General features: G+C 46.2%; 1 protein-coding gene across 1 annotated transcript in view; it reads right to left on the bottom strand.

The window, feature by feature from the left end:
- The window catches only part of ATF7IP2 (activating transcription factor 7 interacting protein 2), a 409,458-nt gene that overhangs the window by 257,189 nt on the left and 128,729 nt on the right, over positions 1-23,540 (bottom strand). The window lies entirely within an intron of this gene.

Raw genomic sequence — 23,540 nt, forward strand, 5'->3', positions numbered from 1 at the left:
TGTGAGACCCCATGCATAGTCTGATGCGCCTGTTGTCAGGGTTTGGGTGGCGAGGGGTTGAGTGAAAGGAAGTCCCTTGTTGTGGTTGCAACCCTCAGACAAGGAATGATAGGAATAATTGTTTCCATGTCCTGAGAATGTTGGCACCAGAGACTTCAAGTACCACTGACGTTTCCTCATATGCAATCTTGCATATGAAATTAGAAGAATGCATGAGGCCATGAACCCTAGGGCTTGCAGTATTTTTCTTGCAGACAGCTGGGTTTGGGTGGCCAGTAGTTTGAAGTAGTTTGTCAAATTAACCTGCTTTTCTGGAGTGAGGAATGCCATCTGGGAAGTTGTGTTCAAGCTTGCTCCCAGGAATACAATCTTTTGGCTGGGCACCAGATGTGATTTGTTTCCGTTGATGGTGTACCCCAGAGAACTTAGAAGTCTCTTTACAAATGCCAAATGCTGAAGTAGCAATTCCTGACTATTCGCCTGAATCAAGCAATTGTCCAAGTATGGGTAAATTTGAATATTTCTCTGCCTGCAGTATGCAATGGCTGGAGCCAGGCACTTTGTGAATACCCTGGGCGCAGTAGATAAGCCAAAGGGAAGTGCAGAGAACTGATATTGCATACAGCCTGCCCTGAAACATAGACATTTCCTGCAAGATTCCCTTATGGGGATGTGCACGTGACTAGCCAGGAGTCCTTGGCTAGCATAGGAAGCAGCTGTTGTAGTGTAAGCATTTTGAATTTTGGGACCACCAGAAAGGTGTTGAGAATGAACAGATCCAGGATAGGGCACCATGAGCTCTCTTTTCTGGGCCCCAGGAACAGTCTGGAATAAAAACCCTGTCCCATTTGCTCTATTGGAACAGGTTGAATAGCCCTGATACTGAAGAGAAAGTACTTGCTTTTGAGTCTCTGCCCACTGGTTTGGAGGAAGGTCTGGCAACCCACTTGGGGTTGGCATCGAGTGGAAGTAGAATCTGTATCCCTGTGATACAATGCTTAGGACCCATTGGTCATGGACATCCCATTTTTTTGCATGTAGGGCGAATTTTCCTCCTAGTGGTGCAAGTACTTGGGCATGGCTGGGAAGGATGATAGACAAGTCATTGTGAACTTTTTCCATAAGGGGGTGACTTACCACTCCCGGTTTTAGAGGTGGGAGCACTCCATTGCTTAGATCTCTGCATACCCAGAGACTGTAGTCTTGGTGGTCTGTTGGGTTTGGACTGAGAAGGCCTGGGAGGGACTTGAAAAACACAGTTTTTAGAAGACCAATGCCTACTGAGTCTAGATGGCTGTACCTGTAAGAAATATTTAACTCTTTGCATAGATTTAGCATTTTCCTCCATCTTAAGAACTTCTGCTTTTGTGCCAAGCAAGCATTCCTGGTTTAATGCAGCATCTAGCAATTTGGCTTTGACATGGTCTGGCAAGATTTTTTCCTTCAGCCAAGCATGCCTTCTCAGTACAGACTCAGTGACAGCAGCCCTGCAATATGCTTCTACGGCATCAAAACCACACTGCAAAGTACGTTTACTAACTTGGTTTGCAGAATGCATCAACTCTTGTAAATCTTTATTCTATGCACAATCTGGAAGGAACATTATTTTCTGTTTAATTAGTTCCATGATATACTGATACTTCAACATGTGAAACTGGCAATTTAAAACCCTTATGGCAAGAGTTGCAGCAGTATATACCTTCTTACCCCATCTGTCTAAAGCTCTAGAATCCCTGTCCGAAGGGGTAGGGTTTTTGGCTGTAGTGGCTTTAATACCTTTAGGTCCCTGGGAAATGGTCTCTGGACCTGCAGTGGGATTCTTAGAGAAATTTGTGAGAGTCAGGTACTTTGTAGTACCGATCAGGCTTTCCAGGAGCTGGTAGTAAAGAATCAGGAGTAAGACTGGATTCCATGAAGACATCATCCACAATACCCACGACAGGGGGTATAGCTAGAGGCCTGTGCTGAGGCAAGTATAAAAATTCGGAGTCTCTTTTTGGACTGTGGATAGTCCTGGCATTCCCAGTGGAAATGCTTTCAAGGTATGCAAGGTTTCACCAAAAGAAAAGTCCTCTGGCAGAGGGAATGGAATTCTCTGCATCTGAATCCTCATAGGTAGATAAGGGAATGTCCGAGTAAGCAGAGGGATCAGAGTCATTGAACTCACGGTCTATAGAATTAGAAGGAAAATCAATCCTTTGTCTTACAGAGGGGGAAGGTTGGCTTCCCCTAATTAAAGTTATAAGGTCTTCAGCCATTCTAAGCATTTGTTTCTGAGGCATGGGAGCTTGAGCATGCACTTTGGTCGTCTGTTTTCTAGGCATAGTGCAAACTCTGGGCCTGAAAAACTCGGTAGTTTTAGTAAAAAGTTATGTACTTACCATAACGTTCCATGTGAGTTGTTCATCTCGCCTTAATTCTTACACATGGGTTCGGAGCCGATCTATCGGCTCCGAGTCGGCCTCTACTAGTTGAAGATCTCAGAGTAGCTCGAGGCCAAGTCCCTATCCCATGATGCTCTCTGTCCCACCTCAGATCTAGTTAGCTGAACCCACAGATATAACCTACAAATACTCCAACTGGAGTAAGAAGTCCCAGAACAAGACCACCAGACCCCAAGTCTACTCGTTCTTCGAGACTGTGGAGGGGGAAGGCAGATGGGAACGTAAGAATGAAGGCGAGATGAACAACTCACATGGAACATTATGGTGAGTACATAACTTCTTTATGTGAAGTTGTTCAATCTCGCTGTTCATTCTTACACATGGGCAGCATCCCAACCACCCTAATCCTGGGTGGCTCAGGGGAGTATATTCCTGAGAACAGTGGAACCAAAGAAAGCCCCGTCCCTGGAGGCCCTGTCCATTTTGTAATGAGTGATAAAGGTATGCGGTTTAGACCAAGTGGCAGCTGCACATAGTGTCCAAAGGCAATTGAGCCACATAAGCAGAAGTGGAAACAGCTCTAGTGGAATGCACTTTCACGCCATGCTCTAATGGTTGGTTTGCTGAGGAGTATGTAAATTTAATGCAGTCAGTTAACCATTTGCAAAGGGTAACTTTAGGGACTGGTAGCCCTTTCTTAGTGTCAGCATGAGAGAGAATTGGTCAGATCTTCTAAATTCCTTTGTCCTGTCCAAACAGAATCTCAATTGTCTGTGGACATCAAGTTTATGCAACATGTATTCCCAACTTATTAGAATGGTTACTGAAAAAGGTAGGGAGTTCCATAGTTTGATTCAGGTTAGTCTCGGAGCACACCTTTGGAAGGAAAGTACAGTTGTGTACCTACCATAAATGTAGATGTTGGAGTGTATTCACTGTTGCAGTCATTACACTAGGGTTATCCTGCTGGCAGGCTACCCGCAGTCGGCCTGAATTCCAAAGTCTTGGTCCGGCATCGGTTGCTGTTGCCTCTTCCCTGACGTCAGTGCACCAGGGGTATAAAAGATGCAGCAGACGCCATTTTCTTCAGTTTTTCTTGCCCCAGATATCAGGTGCCCCCAAAAAGGTAGGCTAAAAAATAGAAGTTATGTTCTTACCATAACGTTCCATGTTAGTTGTCTTCTTCTCGCCTTCTTCTTGCTGGATGGGTTCGGAGCCGACCTCGGCTCGACTGCCACTCTAAAAGCTTGAGAGTTGGTTCCACCGGCTCGAGGCTCCCCTTATATCCCACAATGCTAGGCGAGAGTTACCTCAGATCTCGTTTGTAAGCTAACCCCAGCTTATAATAGTAATAGAACAACTCTAAAAAAAGAGTCCACCTCTAACAACAGGGAGAAAGAAAGGTGACCTACATCCTGATTCAGGAAATATGCAAACAGCATATGCCTAAGAAAGAGGTGGTAGAAAGAGAGGTCACGATCACAACTCCTCTAGGTCTGTCCAGGCCAGGGGGAAGGAGGGTGGGACGCAAGAAGAAGGCGAGAAGAAGACAACTAACATGGAACGTTATGGTAAGAACATAACTTCTATATGTTAAGTTGTCTATCTCGCCTTCATCTTGCTGGATGGGACCGTCCCTAGCACCTTGTCCCGGGTGGCCTAACGGAACAGACTCCTGAGAACAGTGGAACCAAAGTTAGCTCTATTCCTAGAAGCTAAATCCAACTTATAATGAGAAATGAAAGTGTGAGGAGTAGCCCAAGTAGCCGCTGCACAAATGGTGTCAATAGGCAGTCTGTCTTGGAAGGCTAAAGAAGTAGCCAAAGCCCTGGTGGAATGGGCCTTAGGTTTATTAGGCAGCTTTTGGTGTCTAATTTCATACAAGGGAAATCAAAGATGTAAGCCATCTGGATAATGATACTTTTGAAACTGAAAGTCCCTTTCTGCCTTCCGCATAGGAGACAAACAGTTGGTCAGATTTTCTGAATTGTTTTGTTCTATCTAAATAGTACCTCAATTGACGATGAACATCCAGGCAGTGTAATTTTTGTTCAGATCTATTGGAATAATCTGGAAAAAAGACAGGGAGGTCAATGCTTTGATTTAGATTTGAAGTCGAGACTACCTTAGGCAAAAAGGACGGGTTCGTTCGTAAGGATACCCTGTCCTTATGAAATAATAGATAAGGAGGTCGACAGCTGAGTGCTTGAAGTTCTGAAACTCTTCTAGCTGAAGTAATAGCTACCAGAAAGAGAGTCTTCCATGATAGCAATTTTAAGGAACAGGAGACTGCAGGTTCGAAAGGTGGAAGAATCAAAGAAGCCAGAACTAAATTTTGGTCCCAAGGAGAAGGAGGGTTTCTTATAGGAGGTCTGAGAAGAAAAACTCCTTTCAAAAATGTTTTACAAAGCTTGTGGGACATTAGGGCAGATTCAGAAATACCCACATGAAAGTTAGAAATAGCTGCCAATTGAACTTTAAGAGTAGAGGGAGATGAACCTGCATGGAAGAGTTCAGCTAGAAAATCAAGGACTATTTGGATGGAAGCAGTGAAAGGATCTATGTCCCTTCCTTGAGCCCAATAAGTGAAGCGTTTCCACTTACTCAAATAAATCTTCCGAGTGGAAGATTTATGGGAAGCTATCAAAATATCTCGAACAGAGTGAGATAATTGAGGAAGCCTGGCTAAGGTTGGAACTGGAGGAACCAAGCAGTGAGGTTCAGAGAGGGAGGAGCGATGTACCTGACCCGACTGATGGATCAAAAGATCTGGAACTAGGTCCAGATGCCACGGTCGCTCCAATAGAAATTGATGTAGAAAGGGGAACCACACCTGTCGAGGCCAGTAAGGAGCAATGAGCATCAATGAGGCCTTCTGAGCGATAGCTTTCTGTATCACTTGAGAGATTAGTGGGAAGGAGGAAATGCATAAAGAAGATCCCGGGGCCAAACTTGGACTAGAGCGTCTCTGCTGGGTTGGCCTGGTAAAGGGAATAGAGTGAAATATTCTCTGCACTTGCTGTTTTGGGGAGTAGCAAAAAGATCGCAGCAAGGCTGACCCCACTTGAGGAAAATTTCTCTCACTACAGAGTCTTTCAGAGACCACTCGTGAGGCATGAGGATAGCTCTGCTCAACTTGTCCATAATTTGATTGGACTTCCCAGGGATGTGTGTTGCTATCAGAAACGCTGAGAAGAAATCGCCCATTGCCACAATCTGAGTGCTTCTCGACACAGGGGGTAGGACCTGGTTCCGCCTTGTTTGTTGATGTACCACACTACAGACATATTGTCTGTCTGGATTGCGATCGTTCCCAAGGGGAGAGAGTCTTGAAGGGCTTGCAACGCTAAAAGCACTGCTCTCATCTCCAGAACATTTATGTGCAAGTGGCATTCGTCTGGTTGCCATGTGCCCTGGACCGTCCTGCCCTGACAATGCCCCCCCCCCCCACACGATCAGGGAGGCGTCCGTTGTCAGAGTAGCAACCGGAGGGGGAGGAACAAAGGGTCTTCCCAAGCAGAGCTGAGGGGAAGACATCCACCACAAGAGATTATTTCTGCACGCCTGCGTGATCATAATGGTGTGGGACATTGGAAGTTGCTGGTATGACCATTGTGTAAAGAGCATCCATTGAAGGATTCGCATGTGGAATCTGGCTAATGGAAGCAGAGGTATGGCAGCCGCCATAATTCCCAACACTTTCAGAACTAACCTGGCTTTGATTCTGTTGTTGTTGAAAAGGAGTGAGACCAGTCTGTGTATGTCTGTTATTCTCTGATCTGTTAGCCTCGCAGACATGTCTACTGTGTCTAGATTTGCGCCTATGAAGGTAATAGTACGACAAGGCGACAAAACAGACTTTTCGCAATTTATTGAAATGCCTAACTTTTGACAAATGCGAAAAGTGTAATCCCTGGCCATCAGAAGGAGATGCTTGGTGGGAGCTGTGAGGAGCCAGTCGTCCAAATATGGAAACACCTGGAATCCTTGTCTCAGGTGAGAAGCTACCACTGCCATGCATTTGGTAAACACCTGGGGGGCAGTGGTGAGACCAAAGGGCAGGGCCCTGAATTGAAAATGACTGGTTCCCAGCCTGAAGCGGAGGAATCTTCTGGAGCGTCTGTTCATTTTTATGTGATAGTACGCATCCTGAAGGTCTATAGAGCACATCCAGTTTCCTTTTCCCAATAGGGGAAGGATGGACTGCAGCGTGACCATCCAAAATCTTGTTTTCTTGACTGATCTGTTCAAGATACTGAGATCCAAAATTGGTCTCCAGTCCCTGTTTTCTTTGGAACTAAAAAGAACCTTGAGTAGATTCCGGATCCTTGCTGGTCTGCTGGAACTGGCTAAATTGCTCTTTTTGCAAGCAGTTTTGAAATTTCCAAAACCGCTAGATCCCTTTGAGCGGTGGAACATCTGGAAGGGATTTTTGATTGTTTGGAATGCGAAGAAAGGGGATAGAATAGCCTTGAAATGACGGACTGTCCCCATTTGTCTTGAGTCAGCGATAGCCAGGCTTTTGGGTACAGTGACAACCTTCCCCGACTGCCTCCGAAGGTGGGCAGCCGGGCAACACCTCAGGGATGCTGAAAGGGCTTATCAGAAGGCTTCTCGATTGCCCTGGTTCTGGAGCCCCTGCCTCGAGGCGGCGTCTACCATTGTTATTCCCGCCTCTGCCTCTGGCGGGTAACGACTTTGTCGTCAGGCGAAGTCCCTTGATTTTGTTTACGGAACCACATTTTCCCACTTTTCTGGCCTTTGGGGTAAGGCCTAGAAGGAGTAGAAAAACGGACTCCGACGGCAGAAAGAGTCTTGCCATCAGTCTCGCACCTAGTCAAGGTTTCTTTCACTTGAGGACCAAAGAGAGATGATCCATCAAACGGGGAGTTTGTGAAAGACGTCTTGAAGGGGTCCGCAAAATTACATAGCCGCATCCAGGCATGCCTACGTAAGGCCACACCTGTCCCTGCGGCCCTACTCGCTCCATCAGCCGCATAAGAAAGGAGGCGCATGGAGGAGTTGGCTCAGCCAGCTGAGTGTTCATTTTATCTTGAAAACCCACAGCTGTAGGATCCTTCAACATGTCACTCGCTTCTTTAATCAAGTCTCTTTGAAGACGAGTGAAATGGCACAGGTAGTTCAGTGAACGCATAGTAAATGTCGCTGACGAAAACATCCGCTTCCCGTACCTGTCCATGGACCTAGATTCCTTGTTAGGTGGATGGACAGGTACTGAAGGATCAGCTAGTTCCTTCTTAGTGGCAGCAGCTACCACCATAGCATCCACAGAAACTCCTTTTGTTAAGAACTGCTTGTCTGCTGGTGCCGTTATGAATTTGGAGGGTCTCCTGGGAGTGGGATCTACTGAATCAGGAGCCGTCCATGCCTTTAGCAACCACCTGCATGAGGGGATCAAAGGGGGGGGACACCCAGGAGGTGGAAGGGCGAGAGCCAAACGCCTCAAAATATACAGATTCATCCTCCGAAGGGTTAAGGGCTGGCCAATTTCCGCTCTGCTTCAGGATCTCTAGAATGTCTGCAAAGAGACATCTTCAGAAGGGGCAGGGGAACCCTCGGAATCATCTAAATCTGTATCAGATGTGATTGACTCAGGTGAGTCAATGTGTTTCCTCTTACACTTCCTCTTCCGAGGGGGCTCTTCTGCCAAATCAGGAGAGGCCTCGGAAGAGGATGAGATCCCACAGGGGTTCCTGAGGAGCTGGCTCTCTGCGGTCCGGGATGAGGGAGTGAGTCGACTTGACCTGAGGCACCGTGAGGGAGGCGGGCGGAGCCGACTGTGGAGTAGAGCCAGGCTCTAACACACTCCGCATGACCTCGAAAGCACCCCTGTCAGGCAAAGCCAGAGGTCCCCGCTCCGAGAAGCTGAGAACCCCCTCGGCACCAACAGTGATGGCTCGAGGCCGATGTCGGAGCCGAACTCACCAGCGCCAAGCTCCGACAGGAAGAGCAGGGTCGGACAAGGGTCGATGCCACTCACCCTCGGAGCCGGCGATGGAAGTCCGGCGCCGAGATTCTTCCAAGGAAGAAATCGGAGCCGGCAGCGGGCGAAGACAATTGTATCGGCTCCGGCGCTATCACAGTCTCGGTTCCGACACGACCCGGCTCCGAGCTCAAGAGAGTCGAAGGAGGAATATATTGATGGACAGGGGCAGGCATCGACTGATGAGTCGGGCTCTGAAGCATCTGGGCCAGTGCCTCGGACTTAAGAAGTCGACTCACTACCGTCTGAAGGTCATGATCCGACAGCCTCGATGACCTAGAGGATTGAGATCTATGGCTCCGTTCAGACAGCAGGGGAGATCCAGGAGCCGAATGAACGGAGCCAAGGGATGGTGACCTGGACCTTTTCCTAGTTGTCGGCTCCGAAGGTCTGGTCGGAGCCGACACGGGAATTTCTAATACCTCGGCTCCAGCCGGCCGAGGAACCACAGAAACTGTGGACTGAGACTCATCGGCTCCAGCCGGAGCCGATGTAGGCAGAGGTTTAGAAGCCTTAGGTCTCGGCTCAGTTGTCGGAGCCGAAGACCTAGATGCCTTGGAGGGCTTCCCTGAAGACACAGTAAGGGAATCCTCTGGCTTGAGTAAGCCTCTTAAAATTAACTTATTTTTTCTTTCCTGCAGGACCCTGGGGCTGAAGCCATGGCAAACAGCACAGGAGTCCTGCAGGTGCAAAGGTCCCAGACAGTAGACACAAGAAGTGTGAGCGTCTGTCAGAGACATTTTCTGACAGCACGCATCACACTTCTTGAATCCGGAGACCTTTGCTTCTTTAGACATCTCAAAGGTGCAATCACACACACAGTCACAAACACACTGATTACACCCTGTCTAATTTAGCTTAAAATAAAAACAATTAGCTAGGTTTTTAAATTAAGAAAAAAAAAAAAAATAACACACACACTCCACTAGGGAAAGAAAAAGGCCTGTAGGCCCAAGGAAAGAACTTAAAGTTCTTGTGGGAAAAAAACAGGAATTTTTAAGAAAGGGGATAAGAATTCCTCTAAACTAAGGGAAATAAGTATAAATATTAAAAATAAAGGGGTTTTAATACACTAACTTTACAAGAAAGTCACTTACCAAGAACCGGTAGAAAACCAACACCTCGATCGCTGTAGCGGCAAACGAGATCTGAGGTAACTCTCGCCTAGCATTGTGGGATATAAGGGGAGCCTCGAGCCGGTGGAACCAACTCTCGAGCTTTTAGAGTGGCCGAGTCGGAGCCGAGGTCGGCTCTGAACCCATCCAGCAAGATGAAGGCGAGATAGACAACTTAACATATTCTGATTATAAAAAAGCATGCACATAACCTTCATCTACAAGCAAATACACCACATAGGTTGCATAGAATAGAGAAGTACAGAGAAGTCCCAGAAATGAAAGAGGGATGGTGGTAGGGTAACCTGGACTGCAACAATGAATACACTCTAACGTCTACATTTATGGTAGGTACACAATTGTAATATGCTCGTGTTTCACTGTTGCAGTCATTACACTTGGGTTGAATCACAAAGCTGAGGTTGGGTGTCTGGGCCTAAATAGAATTAGGAGTGGCTATGAGGCCCTGCAGAACTGCAGTGGCAAAGCCTGCTCTGGATTTAGAGTAAAGAGGTAAGTGGTAGTGCTTTGTAAAAGTGTGCACTGAAGTCCAAGTTGCAGCCTCCAAAATGTCCTTGGTTGGTACTCCTCTAAGGAAGGCTGCTGAAGTGGCTGCTGCTCTGGTAGAATGTGGCCTAATGCCCTTAGGCACTGATTTGCCATGTTGTGAATAGCAGAAACTAATGCAGTGGCCTATTCATTTTGAAATAGTCTGCTTTGAAATAGTTTTAACTTGCGATCCTGAAGCATATATCACTAAGAGTTGCTTAGTCTTTCTGAAAGCTTTAGTTTTGTCCAAGTAAAAGCGTAGCTGTCTGTGCATGTCCAAAGAATGCAGAAGTCTCTCCCCCTTATTCTGCAGGTTTGGATAAAAAGTTGGACACGACCTTAGGCATAAATGTTGGGTTTGTCCTTAGAGAAACCCTGTCTAGATGAAAAATAAAAGGTTCCACAGCCATTAGTGCCTGTAACTCAGACTCTTCTTGCTGAAGTTATTGCTAGGAGAAAAGCTGTTTTCCATGATAAGTATTTTATCTCAGCTGTATTGGCTGGCTCAAAAGGAGGCAGTGTGAGTTTTTCCAAGACAAAATTGAGGTCCCATGCATGTATTGGATCTCTCCTTGGAGGTCTTATGTTTTTTGCCCCTCTGAAATACTGCCTTAGCAGTGGATGAGACAAAATAGGTGGGTCCGTATTGTAATGAGCTGAAATAGCAGAGGCATGGATCTTAATTGATGAGAAGGATAAGCCTTTGTACAGCATCTCAGTAAGGTATTGTAAAATCTGAGGAATATTTGGTACAAGCGTGTCAATTCCTTGTGCCTGGTTCCAAGCACAGAATATTCCATTTTTCTGCATAAGATTTTCTGGTGCTGGGCCCAATGGCCTCCAAAATAACATCCACAACTGCTTTAGAGAGAGGTGTGTTCTGAATGGTTACATTATCCGCCATGCTGCCAGATTTAGGGTTCTGAGTTGGGTGTGCAGGATCTGATTGTTTTGCTGGGTCAGCAAATGAGGGATTTGAGGTAATGTCCAGGCTGGGCCTTGAGACAAGCTCTTTAGGGGATTGGGTACCACTGCTGGCGTGGCCAGTCTGGGGCAATCGGGATCATTTTTGGCTTCTCTAGTCTGACCTTTAGGAGTACCTTGGGGAGGAGAGGCAGAGGAGGGAAGGCATATACTGTAAGGGCTTTCCAGCTGAATGAAAGGGCGTCCACTTTCCATGCTTGTTTGTGATAAGTCCGAGTGCAGAATCTCTGTAGCTGGCAGTTGTGAGGGGAGGCAAATAGATCTATGTCTGGGCATCCCCATTTCCCTGTTATCATGCTGAAGATTTGTGGATCTAGTTTCCACTCATGAGGATCCATGAGATTTCTGCTTAGTTCGTCTGCCAAAGTATTTGTCTTTCCTGGCAGGAATTGTGCTTGCAGGTGAACTTGATAAGTCAATGCTGTGTTCCACAAAGTCATGGCTTGTCTGCAGAGGGGGTAGGAATGTGTGCCTCCTTGTTTATGTACCACATGACTGTAGTATTGTCCGTCTATCAGCAGTTGTCCCGGATGAAGTAGGTTCTTGAAGGCTGTCAGGGCATTCTGTACAGCTAGTATCTCTTTTTGATTGATATGAAGATGCATTTGGCTTGTGGGCCATGCACCCTGAATATATTTTCCTGCCATGTGTGCCCCCCCACGCATAATCTGATGCATCTGTTGTTGGTGTCTACCTGGCTGTGGGTAAAGTGGTGTTTGCTTCCCACAAGAAATACAATTGTTAACTTTTTCTGACATCGGTCTCGAACAAGAAAAAAGTTTCCCCAACGGGGTACTTGGCTTTATTGAAGACTTCGGATCTGAAATTCAATTTCGAAATCTCAGGAGTCGGCCGACTGGCACTTGTGAACTGCTTTTGCTTCGGGCACCACGCAGCAAGAAAGACTGAAGAAAATGGTGTCGGCTGCATCTTTTATACCCCTGGCGCACTGACGTCAGGGAAGAGGCGACAGCAACAGACGCTGGACCAGGACTTTGGAATTCAGGCCGACTGCGGGTAGCCTGCCAGCAGGATAACCCTAGTGTAATGACTGCAACAGTGAAACACAATGAACATCGAAGGATTAGTCCTCAGTGAAACTCTGTCTGGGTGAAACACCAAATATGGGGGTTTGATACATAGGGCTTGAAGTTCAGACACTCTACGTGCTGAGGTAATGGCCACCAAGAAAATAGTTTTCCAAGAAAGAAACTTTAAATGGCAGGGTGATGCAGGCTCAAAGGGGGGGGGGGAGATAATACATGACAGCACAAAATTTAGATTCCAGGGAGTAAAAGGTTGTCTAAAAGGTGGCCAAAGATGAATGGTACCCTTCAGGAAAGCCCTACATAATCTGTGAGACATCAAATTAGAACCTTCAGCTCAGAGATGAAAATTCGAAATTGCAGCCAATTGAACTCTAACAGTGGCAGCTGCAGCACCTTCATGAAAAAGCTTAGATAGGAATTCCAGGATACTAGCAATTGGGGCAATGTAAGGATCAATGTTATTCTGGGAGGCCCAAAAAGCAAATTGCTTCCCATTTGCTAACATACAACTTCCTAGTGGAAGCTTTATGTGAAGATACAAGAATATGCTATACCTCAGTAGAAAAATCATGTGACCTGGCTAGGTTGGGAATCGGAGCAGCCAAGCTGTCAGTCTGAGGGAATGAAGGGAGGGATGGAGGGCCCCTGACAAACATGTCAGCAGGTCTGGAACTGGGTCCAGAATCCAAGGTTCCTCCAGTTGATAGAGTCGAAGGAAGGGAAACCAAATCTGTCAAGGCCAAAAAGGGGCTATTAAGATTACAGTCCTTCCCAGGTTTTTGGCTTTCTGTAAGAATTTTGTAATCAGGGGTGTAGGTGGAAAGGCATATAGGAGTCCCAGGGGCCAATCGTGCACGAGCAAGTCCCTTGGGCTGTCACCTGGTGGGGGATTCGGGGCAAAGTAGCTACTGCATCTGGAATTCATAGGGCATGCAAACAGGTCGCAGCAAGGCTGGCCCCATCTGTGGAAAATCATCTCTGCAACTTCGTCTTTGAGAGACCACTCGTGTCATAACAGAATGGCTCTGCCCAGTTTGTCCGCTATCACACTGGATTTCCCTGGGATATGCGTTGCTATCAGAAAGCACACGGAGGATACCACCTACTGCCAAATTCTCAAGGCCTCTTGACACAGAGGGTAAGACTTGGTTTCCCCTTGCTTGTTGATGTACCAGACCACAGACATGTTGTGTCTGTATCGCAATTGTCCCTAGAGGAAGAGAGTCGTGGAAGTGCTGCAATGCCAAAAGGACCACTCTCAGCTCCAGAACATTGATGTGCAACTGTGACCGTCTCTGACCAGGTGCCTTGGGCTGCTCTTCCCTGAAAAAGCCCCCCCTCCACCCTATCAGGGAAGCGTCCGTGGTCACCGTGGCTGATAGTGGGGGAGAAACAAATGGTAGACCTACTGTAATCTGGTGGCTATTCAACCACCAGCAAAGATCCTTCTTGCAAGAGTCCGTAATTATGATTAAGAATGACATTGGAAGTTGTTGGTATGACCACTGGGTGAAGAGTAACCATTGGAGAATCCTCATGTGCACACGTCCCAGGGGAACTGCTATGAGTGTAGCTTCCATGGTACCTAGTAGTTTCAATACTTGAGAGGCCGGTACTTTTTTTCTTTGAAAAATGTCTACCACCTGGTTTCAAAGAGTGGCTATTCTGTCCAGGGCCAATTTCACTGTGGCAGTGGTGGTGTCTAGTTCTGCTCCGATAAAGGAGATACACTGTGATGGCGACAACGCAGACTTTTTTGAAATTTACAGTTATGCCTGAGAGCAGAGACCGAGTGTGTGATCCCTGGACAGAATTACTTGATGCCTAGAGGCGGTGCTAAGGAGCCAGTCATCCAGATAAGGAAACACTCTGAATACTAGACCTAGAGAGGGCCGTAACCACTGCCATGCATTTGGTAAACACTCTGGGGGCTGTTGTGAGTCCAAAGGGCAGTGCTTGGAATTGGTAGTGACTGGCTCCCAGCCGGAAACGCAAATGATCTCTGGATGGTCTGGTCATTTTGATAAGGTAGTATGCATCCTTGAGATCTATAGAGCACATCCAATCGCCGAAACGTGATCATCCGGAACTACTTCTTTACAAATGTGTTGTCTGCTGAGATCCAAGATGGGCCTCCCAGTCCCCTGTCTTCTTTGGAACTAAAAAGAATCTGGAGTAAGTTCTGGATCCTATCTGGTCTGCTGGGACACGCTGGATGACTTCTTCCTGCAGCCTCTGGATATCTATGGCTGCTTGATCCCTGAGACTGTGTGGAACGTCTGGGATTTTCTTCCGGGGTGGCATCTTCCATTATTACCCCTTCTGCTGCCCCTGGAGGGGGGTTCACTACATGTGTTCTGGGAAGCTTCTTGGCACTCCGGAACAATATTTTCCACCTTTCTGCCCTTTGGGGTATGGTCTGGTAGGGGTGGAAAAATGGACTCCTACGGCAAAGTCTTTCCAGCTTGCTCACACCTAATGAGAGTCTCCTTGACTTTGGGCCCGAAAAGAGATGAGCCAACGAATGGGGTGTTGACAAAGGAAGTCTTGAAGGCTTCCGCAAAGGAGCATAAGTGCATCCAGGAATGTCTCTGCAGAGCTATTGCTGAACCCGCTGCTCGACTCGAACCATCGGCTGCATAGGAAATGAGCCGCATGGATGAGTTAACTATGGAATTAAGGGTATTAAGCTGGGCTGTCACCTTCTCAGAGAAACTTCCATCTGTACTACCCTACAGAGCATCTCCGAGCACTTTTAGGAGATCTCTTTGAAGATGGGTAAAATGAGTAATTAGTTAAGCGCTCGCATAATAAAAGGTCGCAGAACTAAAGATGCATTTCCTGTACCTGTCCATTGTCCTGGAATCCCTATTAGAGGAGAAGCAGTAGAAGAGGTTTCGGACATCTCTTTCTTGGTGGCTGCTGCCACCCCCATGGCATCAACAGGAACTCCCTTAGTGAAGAACATCTTATCTTGGGGGTAGATGATAAACTTGTTGGGCCTCCGAGGGACTGGTTCCATAGTATCAGGAAACTCCCATGCCCTTTGAGCGACCAATTCCATTAGTTTGTCGAAGGGTGGACTCACCCAGGAGGTGGAAGGTTGAGACCCAAAGGCCTTCAGGAGCACCAACATCCTCAGTAGGGCTAACGGACTGCCAGTCGCCTCTCTGCTTCAGGACTTCCAGGATATCAGCAAAGGAGATAACCTCAGAGGGGGACTGTGGGGACCCTTCTGTCTCCTCTAAGTCGGTGTCTGATGTCAAAGACTTCTGCGGGGAATCTAAATGCCTCCTCGTACAAAGTTTCTTTCTGGGAACCTCCTCAGTGGGATCTTCTGGTGAGGTCTCAGTAGAACAAGGGTCACCTGATGGTGTTTCCTGAGGCTCTGGGTCTCGACGTTTCATGGGGACCTGCGATGTAGAGGCAGAAAGCGGCACTTTAGGAGGAGGAGGGCCCTAACGATGTGTGCGTCTTGGATGACATAACCCTCCTTATAGCATCGAAGGTTCCACTGCTCCGACCCGAGGAAGCCGCCGGTTCCGAAGAAGACTGCAACCTCCCCAGCACTGAGACAGTGAGCTCTGAGCCAGAGGACACAGCCGAACTCATCTGTGGTGACGGTCCAAGAAGAAAGGTCAGAAATGACACATTAGTTCGACTCTCCCCCCTGGAGCCGACTAGAGGGCATCAGCTCCCAGACTCTTCAAACCACACCGAAGAAGTGAGGGTTGACTGAGCCGATGGCACTGGAACAGGCCTCGGCTCCAAAGGCTCCACAATCATCAGATCCTCCTCCCTGATCTCTGAAGGCCTGGCTTGGCTCAGAGGAGGAGTCGTCACAGCAGGTGCGATGGGCTTAGGCTCCAAAACGAGTTGGGTCTAAGCCAATAATAATTTGGCTAGTGCTGGGTTCTCGAGAAGCCTCTGCACCACCCGGTCCACATCCACATCAGAGAGTCCTCGAAGAACGAGTCGAAGCCACCGATTGAAGGACAGGAGATCTTAAGGTTTCGGAGATCGGCTCCAAGACTGGGGACTGGCTCTGAAACACTGACTCGGTGCACGGCTCCGAAGACTGTGGAGCCGGTGACCGTACCTTCACAGCAAGACTCGGAACTGATGACTTGGGCTCTGAGGAAGCTTTAGAGGACTTTGACCCCTTCGATGACTTAGACGTCTGGGTCAGCCTTGTCCAAGGACGCCTGAAAATCTGGCTTCAATAACCTACCAACTTTCTTCTCCTTCCAAGCAAAACTCGAATACTCAAGTAATGGCAGATAGAGCAATCCTCCTGGAGGTGAAATGGCCCCAAGCAATAGACAGCAATTTACATCGGCGTCAGTGATTCACATTTTCTGCCCGCATTTTGGGCACATTTTAAATCCTGATTTCTGCTTCTCCTTTTGGTCAGCCATGCTAAGAAGAAACACAAACAGTATACTCTAATCTAGACAAATATCACTGTAGAACAGCACACACACACAGCAAACTCTAACTACAGTATGAACAAACTGTAAAAATTTTTAAGCTATGTAATAGAAGCTAAATAGACACTACTAATGAAACTACACTAAATCCCAAGAACTACCTAAGCACATGTTATATAAATGGATACAGAACTAATAGGCCTTTGGCCGTGCATTGGTTTAAGAGCAGCCTCTGTTGCAGTGGCAAACTAGATCTGGGGTAGGACAGAGAGCATAATGGGATAGGGACCTGGCCTCAAGCTACTCTGAGATCTTCAGCTAGTAAAGTGGCCGACTCTGAGCCGAACCCATGTGTAAGAATGAACGGCGAGATTGAAGAACTTCACATCGAAGATGTCGGTTTAATACAAACATCAGAAGGTTGGAATACACCCTCAGAAGCCAGTGCCTGCACAGCAGCTCCGGACCCATCCAAGGTAGAGACATCCGCAGGTTCCATAGTCAAAGAAGCATCTTGCGGCATACCGGACTCAGAATGGGTCTCAGCAGAGGCCTGCGAACCTGTAAAAGTGGGTATCAGGGGCAGAGAAGGCGCCTCACTGAATACCGGCCTATGTGGTCTATCCGTGTCTTTATCCTTACATTTTTTCGAAAGCTCGGTAGTTGGATGGCTAATCGAAGCCATTTCGGAATACGGAGAATGACAGCGAAAGAATTTAGCGACAAAGATAGCCTGACAATTAATAGTTTGGGTGTTAAACAAGGCACAAAACTGACAGTGAGGAACGTCGTGGTCTGGGCCTAAACAGGTGACGCAGTAAGAATGAAAATCTTGGTGGTATTTGCTTTCCACAGGCAAGACAATTGTTAACTTTTTCTGACATCGGTTAGGGCAAGAAAAAAGGATCCCCAATGGGGTATTTAGCTTTAGAAGACTTCAGGTTTGAAACTTGAACAATGAAAATTTCAGGTAGTGGCCGACTGGCACTTGTGAACTGCTTCTGGCTCCCTCGCGACAAGAAAAGCTGATGTAATGGCATCAACTGCATGTTTTATACCTCTGACATCATGGAAGAGGCGACAGCATCTGACACAGAAATCCCAAGACTCTGGTATTCGGGCCGACTGAGGGCTACCTGCAGGCAGATAACCCAAGTGTGACTGCAACAGTGAAACATGAAGAGCATAAGATCCTCTCAAAGCTTTGGAGAGTTTATGCGAAGCAACTGAAGAACCTTGGAAACCAAAGTGAAAATTGGATATTATTGCTAATTGGACTGACAGTTGAAGACAACAACTCTTCACTGAAAAGTTGGGTTAAAAATTTAAGAATACCATGAATAGGAGTACAGAAGGGATCAATATTTTGCAGTAGCAAGTGAATGAATCTTTTCCATTTACTGAAGTGTAGCTTACATGTAAGATGGCTTATGAGAACAGAGGAGTTATGTCGGACTGGAGAGGACAGCATAGGATGTCTGGCTATTAAGGAAATTGGAGAAACCAGGCAGTCAGCCTGAGATTGGATACATCTGGGTGAACCATGCCCATCAAGTGAAACAGGTCTGGAGTTGGATCCAAAGGACAGGGAACCGTATCTGTCAAGGCCAATATGGTGCAATGAGGATTACTTTGCTACTTAACCTGGACGCTTTCTGTAGAAATGTTGGGATTAATGGAGTCGCGGGAAGGTATAAAGAATAGAGGGCCAGCTGTGAAGAAGAGCATCCCACGGAGACACCCCACATGGGGGGATCAGAGTGAAGTCGTTTCTGCACTTGTTTAGGGAAGAGTCGAAATGATCACAGCAAGACTGACCCCATAGATGGAATGTCCTTTCCATCACATTTCGAATGAGGGACCATTTGTGAGGTAGAAGAATGCACCTGCTCAATCTGTCTGCTATCGCATTGGACTTTCCCGGAATATGTGTTGCTATGAGAAAGTGGTTGGATGAGATCACCTATTGCCAACACTCAGAGCTTCTTGATACAAGGGATAGGATCTGCTTCTCCCTTGTTTGCTGATGTACCAGACTACTGACATGTCTGTTTGAAATGCAATCGTCCCCTAAGGAAAGAGCATCCTGGAAAACCTGCAATGCTAAAAGCACTGCTCATCTCTAGGAAGTTGATGTGCAAGATGGCCTCCATGGGGGACCAAGTGCCTTGGACTGTTTTCCCCAAAAAAATGCCCCCCCCCCCCCAAAAAAAAAAAACTTGGAAGTGTCTGTGGTCACCATGGCCTTGAGCTGGGGGAGAATAAATGGATGAGTTTGTAGAATTTTATCGGAGTGAATCCACCATCCGAGATATTTTTTTTGTATACATTGATGATCCTTATCGGAGTTGACACTGGGTGATGAAGGATAGACCACTGCACAGATAGCAGCCACTGCAGAATTCTCATGTGAAATATGACCAACAAGACTAGTGTTATTGCCGTCACCATGGACGCTACAGTCTTAAGAGCCATTCATGCTGAGATTTTGCTCCTGCAGATTATTTTTATGACTTGTAATCTGATAGTTTCCACTCTTGAAGGGCCATGTGAGACTATTGTTTTTGTGTTTTGAACAGCACCTATAAAGTTTAAACTCAGAGTAAGCTCTGGAAAGGATTTCTCAGTTTATGGATATTCCCAGACATGAACACATCTAGAGAATAGTCTGTTGTCTCCAACAGTTGATGTCTGGTCGGGGTGGAAATGAGAGTGGTCTAAATACAGAAACACTTGGAATCCATCCAGTCTCAAGTGAGTTGCTACAACTGTCATGCACTTGGTAAACACCCTGGGGGCTGTGGTGAGACCAAAGGGCAGCACTGATAACTGGCTCCCAGCCAGAAGCACAAGTACCTTCGGTATCACTTGTTCTTCTTTATGTGATCATATTCAGCCTGGAGGACTAAAAAGCACACCCAGTTGTCCTTTTCCAAAAACAGAATAGACTGAACAGTGACCATCTGGAACTTGTTGCTTTGAAGTGACTTGTTCAAATTGCCAAGATCCAAGACTGGCCTCCAGTCCGTTTTCTTTGGCACTAAAAAGAATCTCGAGTAAATTCAGGATGTTCTCTGATTTGGTGGGCCATCTTGGATGACTCATTCTTCTCGCAGTTTTTGTACTTGAATAGCTGCCTTTTCCCTCTGATTGGGCGGAACACTGGGGATTTTATTTCTAGCCAGGCTCTCCAGTGCAGGGACAGTCAAACCCAGACTGTCTCAAGAGGAGGGCAATTGGGCCTCTGTCCAGAAACACTGGAAGGGTCAGCCAAAGAAAGCACCTCTGGACTCTTGGTTTTGCAGTTCTTCGCTGCAGCAAGGGTGGTATCTACCATTGGAGTTCCCCTTCCTCTGCCTTGGAGGAACTACTTCCATGTGCATCTTGAAAAGACCCTTGGGATTTTCTGAACCACGTTTTTCCTCTTCTTCACTGATTCTTGGAGAAGATCTATGAGGAGTGGAGAAATGTATGTCCACAGCAGAAAGGGTCTTCCCATCTTTCTCACACCTGGACAATGTGTCCTCTACCTTAGTACCAAATAAGGCTGTGCTGTCAAAAGGAACACTGACCAACGTAGACTTGAAATGCTCCACAAAGTCACACAAACACATCCAGACATGCCTCCTGATGGAAATGCCTGAAGCCGCTGCTTTACTCGTTCCTTCGGCTGCGCGAGAAATGAGCATCATGGAAGAGTTACAAACTGGTGGGTAACCAACTGAAGTAACAGAGGCCTGAACTTCCTCAGAAATGGAGCCTGAGAGGGTATCTGAAGGCTCTTTAATCAGATCCCTCTGTAACCTAGTGAAATGTGCCAGGTAGTTCAGGGATCAAAAGAAGGTCGCTGAAGCATAAACATGCTTCCTGAACCTATCCATTGCCTGAGACTCCATTAGGGGTATGGATAGAGGAATTTTCATCAGCTTTTTTTTTTTTTTTTTTTTTTTTTTTGTGGCTACCGCCATGACGATGGCTTCCACAGGTAGACCTTTAGTCCAAAATTGACTGTCTTCAGGAGCACTAATTTTGTCATGTCCAAGAGATCAATGAGTTCATCAGTGAGCAGAGTTACCCAGGAGGTGGATGGGCGGGTACCAAAAGCCTCTAGATATACAGACTCTTCAGACGAAGGACTGTTCGGTTTCCAGTCACCTCTGTTTTAGAATCTCTAAGATGTCTCCAGAGGAGACAGACAGGAGGTGACCTTGGGGACCCTTCACCCTCATCGAAGTGTCTTCAGTGGCAGATTCCTCCGGGGGATCCAAGTGCTTCCTCTTGCACAATTTCTTCTTAGAAACCTCCTCAGTGGGATGCTCTGGGAAAGTCTCAGAAGAAAGAAAGAATTCCCTGCTGGGAAGCATGGGGTTTCGGTACTCATTGCCCGTGGAGAAAATGGTTGAGACTCTGTATGCAGAGATGACAAGGTTGGGGGCTGAGAATCCAAGGGGGTAGGAACCATCTGAGCCACTGAAGCAGACATGGCTCACTTCAAAACCTCAAAGACTGATCTCCCCTGAGAGTGACAGGACTCCGGGATCAGAAATGCCAAGCCTTTTGATCCTAGTCCCTCCCTGCTCTGAGGATCATCCTCCCAAGGCAGAAGCCGGAGTCGAGCTAATATAAGCCAGAACCCTAAGGTGTAGAGACAGCTCCAAAAACTTCGGAGTCGACTCAACACCTCAGAGCCCACAAGACCGCTACGGCTCAGAGAGGTCTCCAGCTCAGACTGACCCAAAGAACTCGGAGCAGACATCTGATACTAAGAACTCTAAAGCTTGGAATAAAGTTAGTGGAGGAAGTAAAAGAGGGGTAATAGATGTCTGGAACTCCTGACCCGAAAAGGGTATGAGCTAAGGAAAAATATGACACCCTGTGCCCAAAGAATTTTTCTCACTAATCTCTCCACGTCACCTTTGGTCGAACACCTAGAATGAGTGGACATAAGAGGGTGATTTTGGCCTCTCCAAAAAGGGTGGGGGAACTCTAAATGGAACTGGATCCATTGACAGAGAATATTGAGTCTTTGGTAAAGCATGTAGGCTTGTACTAAAATCCTTTAATTTCTATGACAGATCTGATGGCATCACTCAAGGAATCCTTTGTCTCATCTGAATTCGGATCCGAAGAAGTAGACGAATCCATTGTCTTTGGGTCCAAAGGGGTAGACTGATCTGAAAGTCTGTGTTTCTTAATCGTAGGATCAGGAAAAGTCAAAGCCAAGACAGACCTCCTCTCTGATTTTTCAAAAGTCTTAGAGGAAGAGGAGGAAAGACTTGAAGATTATGACTTGCCCTTTTTTGTTTTTCTAGGGTAGTGCCTCACTGAAAGCTGAAGGCAGTGAATCTTTAAAAATCAGTTTGTTTTTGTGTTCGACTAGTGCCCTACAACTGAATGTGTGGCAGACTGAATAATCTTCCTGGTGATGGAAGGGTCCCAACAATAAACGCAAAGTGTATGGGAGTCTGAGTATGGCATTTTGTGGTTACATTTCACATACTTTTTTAAATCCAGCCTTTTAAATCTCTGCCATTCTATAACTACCAAGAGAGATTTTTTTTTAAACAGAAAAAGGAAAAAAGGGAATACTGCCAATGGTAAGAAAGATTACAAAGTGTATAATGAAGAATACTAATAACATTCCGAGGTACGTTCATACAGAAAAAGAAGGGATAAAAGTGAGAAAAATGAAAGCTGAATTAGTCGCTATGTAAAGGACAGAACTAAGCTATGTAACAAGAAAAAGGAGAACTTTATAGTACCCGTTAGTAAGATTTTAAGGAAAAAATTTCTTAAATTTCACTTGTCTGCAAGAGCAACTGGTCACCATGTCTAATGCAAATAGCGACATACGAGATCTGAGGTACTTGGGAAGAGTGCATTATGAGTAAGAGAAGCTAGAGAGTTTTTTGGCTACCATGAGTTACTGTAATGGCAGACTTGTATCCGAAGGATTGGATCCTACAGGCTGAGGATTGTATGAAAACAGACATCAGATCCCTTGCTATAAAACAATCTAGTTATAATTTTATTTATTTATTTTACATTTGTTGACCGGGCTAGTCTAGCTGGATATAGTTCCATTTTCAGTAGAGGCCCGGGGAGAAAAGTTCCACACAAAATACAACAAAATAACAGGATAGTCAAAATTTAATTAATTGATAAAATCAAAAGATAAACCAGACAACAGACTAGCTGTACAATTGTATAATAACAAAATTACCAAGTCAATTTGACAGGATATAGATTAGTAAGGAAAAAAAAAGTGTATTAAAATAGAGAGAGAGAATAAGGGTAAAAGGTCCAAAGGAAGAGGGGTGTCACAAGAAGGAAGAGGAGGTAAGGCAGTAGAATAGGGGAAAGAAAAAGACAGAGAAGGCAAAGAGAAGAGGGGGAGAGGAAAGAAAGGAGAAGGTTAGTGAGAGGAAAGAAGAAAGTTCAAGGGCCAAGGGATAAAGGTATTTGCTAGTGTGACTACGATAACATGTGGTAGGTGAAAAGAGGGAGATAAGTAGAGGAGAAGTTAGTCTGGTGTGTTGCAAGAACAAAGCCAGTGGTTTTGGAAGTGTAGTTTAAGTTTTTGTTTGAAGAGGGGTAAGCAGGTAATCTGAGTAATTTCCCTGGGTAAGAGATTCCAAATTCTACCTACAGAATTAGTGAATAAGGAGTCACCAGCTGAGTTGTTAGTCTTAATAGAGCTGGCTAAGAGTTTACAGGAGGATCGAAGGGAGGTAAGATTGCTGTAGGGGACTAAGAGTTGTGAGAGTATGGGGGTGTTATTGGGTTGGTGTAGTATTTTGTGGGCAATAGTGAGTTGTGAGGTTGCACGGTAGTTTTGTAGTTCAAGCCAGCTTAGAAGTTTCAGGTTATGGCAGTGATGGGTTCTGAAAGGGTTATTAGTGGCAAAGCGGGCGATGTTATTATAGCAGGTAGCTAGTTTGTTTAGGTTGGTTTTCTTAAGGTTGGTGAAGATTGGTGAGGCATAGAAGAAAGTGGATAACAGATGAGAGTGTGCAATAGTAGCT

The sequence above is a fragment of the Protopterus annectens genome, chromosome 12.part0, assembly GCF_019279795.1.
Source record: "Protopterus annectens isolate FY-2018-M chromosome 12.part0, PAN1.0, whole genome shotgun sequence".
NCBI lineage: Eukaryota > Metazoa > Chordata > Ceratodontiformes > Protopteridae > Protopterus > Protopterus annectens.